Here is a 12,574-nt window from a genome sequence, read left to right as displayed (position 1 = left end):
ATAGAAACACCAATAATATTCATCAATAAATACTAAATATACTAAATTTACAAAATACAAGCTCTAAATCAGTCATAATACTGCGGGGAATGTTTCCAAAAATATAGACAATACCTATAAAAAGTTACTACATTTCCACAATATAAGAATAACAGTGTAAACCCAATCCTCTCACGAATCCCAAAAGACCACTTTCCTATTCATCGGGTAACAGGTTTAGAAATAATCTCACACAAAATCCTTCAATTCTGCTTTTATTAGTTGCAGTCAGAAGAAACACCCTTCTTTTAGTTCTAAAAGCTTCTTAAAAAATAATAATAATAATAATAATAAATAATATACAGTTACCAAATATACCACCACTCCAATGTATCACCTCGACAAGTACTCTTTCGACTCATCAAAAGTAATACAAAAAGAGTCACAAATTTAATAAATATAATATCCAGTTAGTAGAATACAAACAGAAATGTTATCAAAAATCAGTTAAATAATACATAAACCATAGAAAATTAGTTGTTTCAATTTTAAATTTCATCTTTTATCAAAAATAACACTTTTCATAATCATCAAATCGAAAACACACTCATTTCCTATCTACGAACGAAAAGTTTCGTTGCACTTTTACTAAATTCATATGTTTCTCTCAAAAATTCTTTAAGAAACTAGTACTCTTCAATGTACTTTCAAATCTTTCCATTTATTTATCCCTTAACCCCTTTTACAATTCAAAAGAATCCACCATTTCTACTTACACGAGCCATGAGCAATGCTAAAGAACCACACAATATCACAAACTGTACTGTACGAGTACCAATTACACATCTACTCGACTCTCAAATTTCTAGGAAAAAGTACAATTCACTTTTCGTTCCTCACAAAATACTCTTCTTCTCAAATCCCTCGACCTATCACTACTTCTTATTTTCATCACTTACCTACCATTGGATCCTTCCATTTCTCCCTTTTCCTTTCTCAGTTGCTCTATGCATTTCATCTGTTTTCTCACAAAATTAATTAAGAAGCTTCAAACCTCCAATGCTTTCTTGAAGACATTGTCCCCTCGACTTATCTCCTGGCACCTATCACCAAATGCAAGTGTTCCGAGTACTTCATCCTTCGGAATCTGAAACAATGACAATTCATTGCACCTAGTTCAATGAGACACCACATAATACACATAATAATCTTCTGAATCCATCATTCCCAACACTCCAAGGTCATAATACCTACTTTCATAGCTCGGAATGTGCAAATTCTCAAACTATGCAAATCTAAAATACAAATAATCCTCAAATACTTTGAAAAGCACCATTACGTGTTCCACAAATACCTTCATCCGCACACCCTGACAAAGTACGATGGGGTTATGTCCGAGGTGATGGAGCCATGGCTCGTATAACCTCAGTTTATCTTCGAGAATGTTATGTGGAATCCTTCGACCAATTCCAATTTACACCAATGGGTTACTTCTTGTCCCCAGTTTTAAAAAATTACTTCCGAGACAATCGACACACATAATCAAAGCCCCAAGGAACGAATTGGAACAGTGTGCAATTATCACCCCACACAAGTTCTCGACAATATCTTCAAAAGTATCAAAGTTCTGGTAAACTTCAACTTTCACATGAGTGGACCCCGTTTTCCACAATTATTATCAATGTTTTAAACAATTACATTTCTTTTCTTAAAAAATAGCTTAAAAGTTTAATCGAAATCTTCAAACTTAAAAATAGTAATAAATAAATTAATATAACCTCACTCTACTCTGTCATTCCAAATCACATGATCGAATTGCGACTTACTTCTCATCTTCTATTTCTCTCGTGTAAATTACCACAGCTGACTGCTAATGCTAACCTAAAATTCGTCAATCGGAACCCGCCAAGAATAAAATACCCGCCATAAATGTACAGTGTTAGGGAAATAACTTTGCTACTTTTCTACTTCCTATACTAATCCTGGTTAGTTCCGATTAGCCGTTCTAATTTTCTAATTCTAAATAATAATTCCTCAATTTACAAACAGTTCTCTTTCCTGTTCAAAAGAACTCTTCGTTCCAAATAATGTTCTCGATCGTCGGTTAAATTTGACAAAGTTATTTCCCTATACCCTGTACAATTAAAATAGAACCTACGTCCTAATAGTCTATTTCACACAAGACTAAAGCACTGTCGGGTTTGTAGGTGTTTGCGTTTACCGATAGGGTTCGGAGTAACGCGGCGTGTTGTGGGTGCTAACGGGGTGATCTATTCTCCCGTTACGAGTCGGACACGCTGAAGGGACCAGTATTCTAACCCGGCAAAGATACTAGTCGTAGATACAAAATACGCGCTGATACAGCTCGACTATCTTTATTTACACAAAACTATTGCTACGTTTATTATCACAGTCTGTATATACTATACTGAGGGTGATAATCGTGGTACGTTACCTCGAGAGAGCTGAGAGTAAGAGTATATGAGATAAGAGGTATAAGAGATCAGAGATATAAGAGAGATTTTAAGGGTCTGTTTGGGTTTATATAGCTAACCAACCCTTTCGCTATTTCCGTCCCTGCTACTCGTCAACTGTCACTCCTGTGAGTGTCACTTGTCGGTGCAGGTTCTCGGTGTGAACTACTCTCGAGTGTATAATGCACCACAGCACTAATAAAATTCTGAAATAATACAAGTTATATCTCACCCATACAGTATGTAGACTACATTAATAATCTACTACTGCAAAAAAACACAATATAAAATACTAATCAATCACTCATAAAATATAGTACAAACTTGGAAAAGCATACGAGCAAATTCCCTACCTCTCTTTGTTTCAACTTTCCCAGTTCTAATAAATCCTTTAAAACCGTAAAAGTACCTACTAGTAGTGCCAGTTTAATTTTACCCCCATAATTTGCACACGTGGCCCACTTGTGTGCAAATTATGTGGGGCATCCTAAAAAGGCCCCTTCAGCCTACCCTCCTCTGTCTCTCTTATTCTCTATTAATGTTACATTCACAAAAATTATCCTATATACATAATATCTTAATTTAAAAACAATTAAGACCATTCCTTTAAAAATCGTTCAAATTCATCCTATCACTTTGCCCACTATATTCAAACTCTCCTCAAAATAAACCGACCCTGTTATCCACCTTTTTTCTTATCTCTTCTCTTCTCCAATGAATACTGCACCCCCGTGCTCCAATCTCTACTTCTCACTTGACTTGTCCACTGCTGGAAATGCTTTTTTCTTCCAAGTCTTTTTCCAGTTTTCCTCATCTTTCAGAATAAATCTTATCTCCCTTCACCAGTTCCGGCCCTTCCTAAGCCTCTTTCAAATTTTCCCCTTTGCTAAATCTCCCAAGTTCGTCTTCCTTAGTTCCAGTTACATCCTTTCTAAAACCTCACAATTTCGGTGAATAAATTTCGTTCACCATTTTGTCCAAGGATCCCCAAGTATTGCTTAAAAACAGACTTTTTTCCAAATATCCTTCGGGAAAAATTCCTCAAATGGCTTTTCTAGGCCCTAAAGTTCCTCTACAATTTTAAGAAGCTCCTAGCTGACACATATCTAATGACTACATACTAACACTAATAAAATATAATAATGCAACTTCCCTTATTCTATCCCTCCAAACATGTTTCTCACAAGTTACCTAATACCCTTATAAATATCACTAATTTTAATATACATATTACATATTCATTTGTTCCTTCTAAAAGCTCTAATTACTTCGCTCTGAAATACATGTACTTTCTTACTCTTATCCTTGAAATTCACAAGAAATAATCTTTACTTTCTTATTAATTATAAATACTTAAATGACCTACTGGCAAATTCTACTTTTGTAATATACATTCCTTCCTATTTTCTTACATATGCCCAAGTTATCTTTCCATATAATAAATAATGTCCTATTCTTATGTTTAAATCCCTCCTCTTCTTTCGCACCCACCATTTACTTCTAATTTCTATCTTTTCCAATGTCTCTCAAGTTTTGCATTCTATATGCATGTTTCTGTTACATTTTTCCACCTACATCCCCTCCCTCAAAAGAAAAATTGCCTAAAAAGTCCTTTCCTATGTCCCTACCTACTTAAACTTACTATGAATACCCCTAATGTCTTAACCGAATTACTTTACCTAACATATGCATCGACAATTTCAAATACATAATTCCTGTACCTTCACACTATGCTTTCCTATCTTATATAAATATTCAAATCATCTAAAAAATACAATTTACTTTCTATCCTAAATTACTACATCTTTATCCCTAACACTTAAATAATAATCATAATGTAATTCACAATTCCTACAATATCTACTAATTTAAAAATAATATACTTTCCCTATGTTTATAATCTTCAATTTATAATACCCCCTGTTATCTTATCTTTTAAAACAATTATTTCAAATAAGCCAAATAATTCTTATAATGGTGAACATTTCACCATACATTTCCAAATATCAATCAAACACTCTATCTACTGTGCTGTTACAAATTCAAAATAAATTTACTATATACTTTATAATAATACCATCCTCTAATTAAATACTCTACTTTCTCAAATTTCAATTCCACAATAATCCATAAGTTATGGTACAATTTTTCACATATTTCCTTTTAAATTAATCAAATATCCTTCTGATACATCAAAATAACTAGAAACTAGGAAATTCTTAATTAACTTTCAAAATTAAACTCACAAATTACTTATTAACTACAAGCAAATTCCTATTCTTCTTAACACAAAAAAGCAATCTCGTAATAATCCACTTACTTGCAATCCTCCAAATCTCAGTACCTCCTTCCTTGTGAAAAAATACTTTGGCCCTTTTCTTTTTCCCTTTACTGGGCCCCAGTCAGCTTGTTCGATCATTTTCACTTTTGCTGTTCTCGTAATTTCCTACTTCTCTCTTGCCAAAGTTCCATGTATCTATCTAGTGAGCTTCCTCTTTGCTTCCCTTATAAATCTTATTCTTTTTGCTAAGAGGAAATAAATAAACCACTGTCCTTCGATAAAACTACAAAGTACTACCTTGCTATCTTTTTGCCCTTAACTTAAGTTCTTTTAAATCCGACTACTCCAGTGAAAAATCTATCTTTCCTATCCATGAATGTGAGCAATAATCCAACTTTCGATACCAGTTTTTGGTAAAGTTCCTTTTCTATATCTCTGGCCCCTCCGTCGTTGGTGATCAGTCGAGGGAATCCACTATAATCTTAATGGTTCAATCTTTTTATGTCAAATCTGTGGGGCAACCCACCTTCTTTCTTCCTAATTTTTAGGTTAAACGTTCGGTCCTTCCTGCTAGGTTTTCTGTTGAAGAACCTCACTACTAATCTGGTGCTCGTAAACCTAACCTAAAAGGTATTTGCAATGTTACCAATAAACCTTTGTTAAGTTAAGAAGGTTTAGTTTCTTTTATACGCGAAAACAGTGTTTCTGAGACTGCGAACTCAGGGTGGTCCTTCATAATCGATCAATCCAGTCCACGATCTACGCAATTCACGGTTATCGTATCGAAAGGGGTGAATCGACCCAACCACGTACACGCGCCAAATTTGGACCTAACAATGTATTGTAGGAAAAGTTGCTAAAGTCGCTACCAACGCCGGAGTCCAAAGAACTGTTCGTAGACCGGCGTTGGAAGAAAACATATTAGATGTCGTATTTGAAAATCCTTCAACTAGCGTTAGAAAATTAGCAAGCCAATTTGTTACCTCTGAGAAGACGGTATTTAACGTTCTTAAAGAGCAACTGTTGCATTCGTATCATGTTCAAAAAGTTCATGATGATCATGATGATCTTCCACGTCGATTAGAATTCGCAAACTGGATGTTACAACAACACACGAATAACAATAACTTTATCGGAAATATTTTGTTCACTAACGAAGAAGGATTTATCAGAAACGACATAATTAATTCGCACAACTTACACACTTGGTCCGCTGAAAACCCTCATTCCACTGTTATTGGCAAATATCAGCACCAATTCAATTCAATTAATATACTATATATAACATCTTTATTTCATTATGAAATAGGCTATCGACCGTTGTGGTCTTTCTGCCCGTGCAATAGATTAATTTTATAATTAATTGTATTATACAGCTTAATTATACCTATGCTACATGCTTGTCATAATCTGTGTCACCAGGAGTACTCTTAATTTAGCCAGTATCAATATAAGAAAGAGGCAAAAACCCGAAGGAATGAATTCCTTTAATTATTAAGATATTCCAGTAATGTGGATTCTGGAATATCGAAGGGGATATGGGAAGGTATATCGGGATTGTCCATCTGATATTATGAGTGAAAGAGGACTCAGTATAGTCCAGTTGTGTAAATTTATTTTTCCATTTTGTTTGTAGTAGCGTCAGTTTCTCAGTTATTTGTGTCATTTGTATCTTTTCGTACAGGTATTCGTTTGAAGGGTTGTGTAGGGGGTTATGGGGGCTGTTTAATTTTTGTTATTAGTCGAAGTGCAATTTGTTCTGTGGTTTGTATGTGCTTTTTCATCTTGTTAGAAGCACTTACCCTCAAAATATGTCCGTAGTCGAGTAGCGGTCTACAAATGGATTTGTATATTTTGGTTGCTGTTGCAGTACTTATTCCTCTGTCGTTGTACGTAAGTACTCTGAAGTATTTAGTTCTTTTAATAATTTCGGTTCTTATGTTCTGTGCCTGTTTTGTAAATTTCAGTTTCTGGTCTAGAGTTATTCTTAAGTATTTTACGTCTTGTTTTGGTACCGTTGTGTCCGTCCATTAGAATTGTTAAGGAGTTATCTTTAATTCGATGGTGTGGTAGTAATAATTGATTCTTTGTGGCGTTCGGTATTAATCTCCATCTGTAAAACCATTCTATCGTTTAGTCTGTTATTGTTTGAAGTTTGGCTGCGGCTTTTTTATATTTCTATCGTGTACAACGAGTGCCGTGTCGTCCGCATATTGTAGCACATACGCAGTTTTATCGAAGTATTTTTTGTCCCGTCTGTTTTCATTGTATTTGTCATGGCAGTATATGTTGTAAAGGAAAGGTGAAAGTGGTGACCCTTGCGGGAGTCCTTGTTCGGGGGAAAAAGGAAAGGATAGAGTGTTGTCAATTCGTACTTCCAATTGTCTGTTTTCCAGTAGGTTCTTAATTGTGTATAGTAAGTATTTTGGTGTTTTAAGTTGGTGCAGTTTGTATAGGAGTCCTTTGTGCCAGACACTGTCAAATGCTTTGTTTAGGTCCATAATCAAACAGGCTGATTTGTTGTTGGAGAGGTGTGTTGTTTGTATATTGTTAATTAGTACAAAGAGTGGGTGTATTGTCGAATGCTTCCGTTTAAAGCCAAATTGATAAGTCGGTATGTGTTGTCCGATCAGTTTTTGAAGTCTGTTCTTCATAATATGTTCGAATACTTTACTCAACACTGGTAGTCATGTAATTGGTCTGTAGTTTTTTGTTCGCGTATTGTCCAATTCGCTTTTTGGAATTGGAATAATAATTCCCCTTTTCCATGTCTCTGGAATTGTGTTTGTCGCAATGCAGTTGTTGAGCAAATCCAGTATGGTTTCGTGGGTCTGTGGAGTCGGGATCTTTAATACTTTAATTTTAATATTGTCTTTGCCTGGTGCTGTATTTTTCATATGTTTAAGTGCTTCGTCATATTCTACATTCGTAATTGGTTGATATGTGCATTTTGCCTCGTCAATGAAGTAACTGTCGTACCAGTCACTTACTCTCATCCAGTTGTGTATATCAAAGTTAGGGTTGTTTGAGGTTGAAAAGGCTTTCTGAAAATGTCTAGCAAATGCGTCGGTTTTATTCTGATCCGTGTGCTGTTCTGTTCCGTTTTCCTCTATTGTACCACTGTTATTAGTTTTTTTGTAATGTGATAGTTTTTTTTTGCCAGTATGTTTTCCCTTTGACCCGTTCAATTTCCTGGCAGGTCTCTAACCATTTCTCCTGTCTAAATTAATATATCAGATATTTAATATTTCGGTTAAGACTGTTGAGTTCCTTTTTTAGTTCATGGTTTTGAGTTGTTGTGTAAAGTCTATATAGTTCTCTTTTGTTTGTTGATCAGTCTTAAGATAAATTTGGGTAGGGAGTGTTGGTAGAAGGAATTTTTTGTCGTGGGGTAAATTTTTCTATTGCTAGTGAGATTTGATTTTGTACATTTCCTATTGAGGTGAGTTCTGTTTGTGATTGTATGTGTTCGTGTACGAGTTTCCGTACTTTATCTGTGTCTGTTTTGTTGAGGTCTAGTTTATGTGCTTTGTTCTTCTGGGGAATTGTTTGAGTCTGCCTAAGCTCGATGTTAAATGTTATTGCTAAGTGATCCGAACCAAGTTCGTTTGTTAATTGTACGTTGTTTATATTATTTGTAAGGTTACTTGTATGAAGAAGTACGTCTGGTGTTAAGTCTGGATTCCTCGGCATAAGGAATGTGGGGGATGTATGTTGTTTTACAAAATCCGAATTTGTTCAAATAAGACGTTTTGTTTTAGTTGAGGTTGAAGTCTCCTATAATTATCGAATATTTGTATAGGCATGTCTTCGTTAGTATATTTTGTTCTATATGAGAGTGGAGGTGTATGTATACTAGAAAAATATGGATGAAGTTATTCAGGTAGGGAACGGTGAAGTGTAGGCAGTCATTCAGGGGATTATTAGGGGCTGGGGGGTTTGCTTTACCCAGTTTTATTTTCGGATGCATCAGGGTCAAGGCACCACCTCTGGCGTTGTTAATGGTATTGCCATGCTTACATATAGTATATTACCAGTCTCTATATGTCGGTGTCAGTCTCAGTTTGGTTTTTGTTTCTACAAACATGCCGCAGTCAGTGTCATTGCGTTCTATATAATTATAAATGAGATGTTTCTTATGGTTTATTCCGTTGATGTTGGCATATAGTATTTTCAAGTTGAATGTTCTAGATTTGTAATTGTTTGTTTGAGCTGTTCTATAGGTTCAGTTAGGGAATTTGTTTTGGGTGACTGCAAGTCAAACATTAATATATATGTCGGAGATTTATTAGTCCTTAAGTTAGAATTGTACCATTAGAACCGATAATGGATGAGGGGCAGGCTGACAAAGCCATCTTGAAGATAAAGCATTGTCAAACGAGGTCACTACTACCGACATAATTAAGTGCCCACGTATGGGATTTGTCCATGGAAAACAGGGATTAGCAGGTACTCCCCTTGGGTCTTAAGGACCACCCGATCGGGGAAAGTTAAGAAAGGAATCAAGAACAAGTAGTTAAGAGATATAAGGGCGAAAGAGCGGTCGAGTAGTAGTGAATTCGTTCGTTTGCTTTTCTACTTTTGCTTTTTCTATAAAATAATACAACGCTAAATATAGAAAACGTTCCTAATGTTACCCCGACATACACATACATGAGCCAAAGAAAACAACCGAGGAGTCTATTTCGAAATCGTCTATAAATTTTTTATGAAGTTTTTTAAGCAATTCTTCCCTATTTGTATTGGTGGTTTTGTTGATTCGACTTTATTATTTATTTATTATGAAGTCATGAGTTGTTATAGGTGAGTGAATTCGACTTTGTGTCGTCGTTTCTTTTGACATCTCGGCTGTTTTCCTGTTGAGGCACTTAATTTTGACATTTAGAATACCCTCGATTAGAGTCATGGGTCTTTTTGGGCACTTCATGCTCCAAGCTGCATGGTCGTTGGATTTGCAGGTGGCGCATCGGATTGGGAGTGACGATGTACAGGCTGCCGTGATGTGTGATCTCTGACACTTGTTGCATCTCAAGGGCTGTTTGCAGTCCTCAGTCTTATGGCTGAATGTGTTGCATTTGCTACATGGAGCGGGGAGAGGAGCTGGTGGTTTGCTTTCTACAATCCTGAAGATGCGTCCCAGAAATTGTATGGCTCTGTCGTTCATCAATTGTTCGAAGGTTTTAAGATCACCCGTTATCAACCTCATCATTGATGTTGGTGTGCCTCTTTCCCTTGACATGATTCGCTTGCAGAATCTGATCTGTAAGTTACGTTTCTTCAATTGGTTTAGGAACATCTCGTCGGATATGTCGAGGTTTACCCCTGTGGCCACCACTGAGTAAGAGAGTGTGAATTGTCTGTTGGAGTTTTTGTTCCATTGGCGTTGTGATGTGTTGGAAGTTCGATTGATTTTGAATTCCGTTATTTTGTTGTGCTGTTTTAGGACTGTCAATGTTTTTGTTGCTTTTTCTACAGTTTACAGTCTACAGTTTTCTACAGTTTGTCTTTATTAGAAAGCAAGTATCCTTTTTTATAATGATGTCTGTATTGTCTGCGTTTGTTTCCTCCCACTTGAGTGCCAGTTGGATCCTGGTAGTAGTTGGCGGTACATAAACTGTGAAAGAGTGAGTAAAAGTTGGAAACCTTTGCTGTTGTTTCATGCTTGTTGTTGATGTTGTTCTGGAATGTGTTGCTGTGGAAGTGGAAACTTGTGCTGATGCCTCAAATGCTGGCCTTTTGGTCTGTTGTGCGGGGGATGTAGGGTTAGAATTGGTAGGGTGGCATTGGGTTTCCTGCCCCTTTTCCTTGTTCTTGCTTTTTTAAACTCCTCATCCTGTAATCTGTCTGATTCGGACTCCTGGGAGCTCTCAGGGTCCATTATGTGGGTGGGATTGAACTATTCCTGTGTTAGCTCTGCTTGTTGCTTGTTAATTAGGCTGTATAGAGATAGTTTATATTCTTTATCGCGAAACGAATAAAAAATTGTTTTGTACTGATCGCACTAGCACGACTCCGCACGGTATTGGACTCACTTTTCGTCTCTTCAATTAATATTTGGGCAGGAATTTTGGGACAATTTCTAATTGGTCCATTCGTATTGCCAATGTGGTTGGATGAACTACATTATTTGGGTTTCCTTCAAAATTCACTACCCGCTTTATTAGAAGAAGTTCCTCTTGAAACCCGTGGTAATAAGTGGTTCATGCATGATGGTGCTCCTTCACATTTCAGTGTTGAAGTACGAAGATATTTAGATAATGTTTTTGCAAATCGGTGGATAGGTCGTGAAGGTCCTGTTACTTGGCCGCCTCGATCTCCAGATCTAAATCCTTTGGACTTTTACTTGTGGGGACATTTAAAAATTTTAGTATATGCCACTCCAGTAGAGAACAGAGAAGAATTATTAGAAAAAATACGTTTTTATTGTCACCAAATTAGAAATAATGTCCAGGTATAATATTATGGGGAGTGCAACAGTCTTCCATACGTGGAGCTCAAAAATGTGTGAGAGTTAATGGCAGTCATGTTGAATTATTATGAATATTCAAATTTGTTTTCCATTTTTTTATAATTTTGTTTGTAAAATTTGACTTTTGTAAAATATATCCTTTTACAAAATGCTGTCTTTCAGGAAAATAGTTCAGTTTTCGTGCATCAACCAAAAGTACCTTTTTTTTCTTCGATACGCTAGAAATCTAATAAACCACGTTACGGTTAAAAAAACCCAAGATCTTAAAAGTTTAGGGGTAAAGAAGTTGAGGGTAGCTTCCCTTCTACCCCCCTGAATATGTAGAAAGAAATGTTAGATCCTATCTTATTATCCTTGGTATGATACACATGTGACCCGAAGTTCATTAAATTTCATCAACTGGAAGAAAAGTTATTTAGAAAATACCGTTTTCGCCATAAAATTTTGAAGGGTTGTTTTTCCATAGGGATAAGTTTTTGGAAATAAACTTATAAGCGTAAGTACAATCTTTTCACGAATACTTTTCATGTCCGAGATATTGCCCACATTTTGGAAACACCTTGTATAGTGACAGCAGTTAGTTCAATATGTTGGATTAAAGCTATTTTTGTAGCTTGTGATAAATCTGATTCGAAATTAATTTTTAGAGTAATTCTAGAAATTAGTTCTCTTAGCCTATCTATAAAATCTAAAGGATTCTCATTCCTATTTCTAGTCATGAAAGCTAATTGTTGTGAGAGAACGTTTCTTGAAATTCTATCTCCGAATTTTTGACTTAAAGCGGGTTTAATTAATTCCCAAGTAGTTAAATCAGATTTACATATAAGAAAATTTCCAGCTTCTCTAATAATTTTTGCTTGTATTAAAGCAAAAATGAATTCCTTTAAACACATCAATTCAATTTACATAATACCTATGATAATATATATCAACGGATCAAATAAAATATTCAAGGTGTTCCGGAGTTCCCACAAATGGTCTTAAAGTTAAAGCAATTTCTTTAGTTTGCGGCTATTGTCGCCATATTGTATGTTTGATTACTTTTTTCGTTAAAACATTCATATAATGATAAATTTGATAAGCTATTACTTAAAAAATCTGCAACATTAGACATTAAAAGTGAATAACATCGAGGACAAAATACATATTTCAATATTACAAAAAAATGGGAAAGGAAATATCACTTACTGAATTTCCTCCAAATTGGTAGGCCGATCGCCAGTTATTGGTTGAAACCAATGGCCAGCCCCTCCTTTTTTTTTGTTTCTTCAGAAGTGCTGAAGTGGAACTTCCAAAATTGAAGATTTTCTGGTTTTTGAGGTTCCTACCGACTGTGTCAGTGATGTAATTTGACTTACGAACTTTCTTTTA

At 35.5% G+C, this 12,574-nt stretch overlaps 1 long non-coding RNA gene across 2 annotated transcripts; it reads right to left on the bottom strand.

The window, feature by feature from the left end:
- Positions 1-251: 251 nt before the first annotated feature.
- On the bottom strand, positions 252-5,416 carry LOC136418923 (uncharacterized). 2 transcript variants are annotated; one of them, XR_010752993.1, is made up of 4 exons: positions 5,261-5,416; positions 5,032-5,208; positions 4,774-4,979; positions 252-1,126 (listed from the first exon to the last, which is right to left on the bottom strand). It is a non-coding gene; the product is annotated as an uncharacterized lncRNA (long non-coding RNA). The 2 variants fall into 2 exon arrangements; XR_010752992.1 differs by lacking the exons at positions 4,774-4,979; positions 5,032-5,208; positions 5,261-5,416 and adding exons at positions 1,234-1,274; positions 1,334-2,146.
- Between the last annotated feature and the right edge of the window lie 7,158 nt (positions 5,417-12,574).

This window comes from Euwallacea similis, unplaced genomic scaffold (genome assembly GCF_039881205.1).
Source record: "Euwallacea similis isolate ESF13 unplaced genomic scaffold, ESF131.1 scaffold_46, whole genome shotgun sequence".
Taxonomy (NCBI): domain Eukaryota; kingdom Metazoa; phylum Arthropoda; class Insecta; order Coleoptera; family Curculionidae; genus Euwallacea; species Euwallacea similis.
This window is presented reverse-complemented; position numbering and strand designations above follow the sequence as displayed.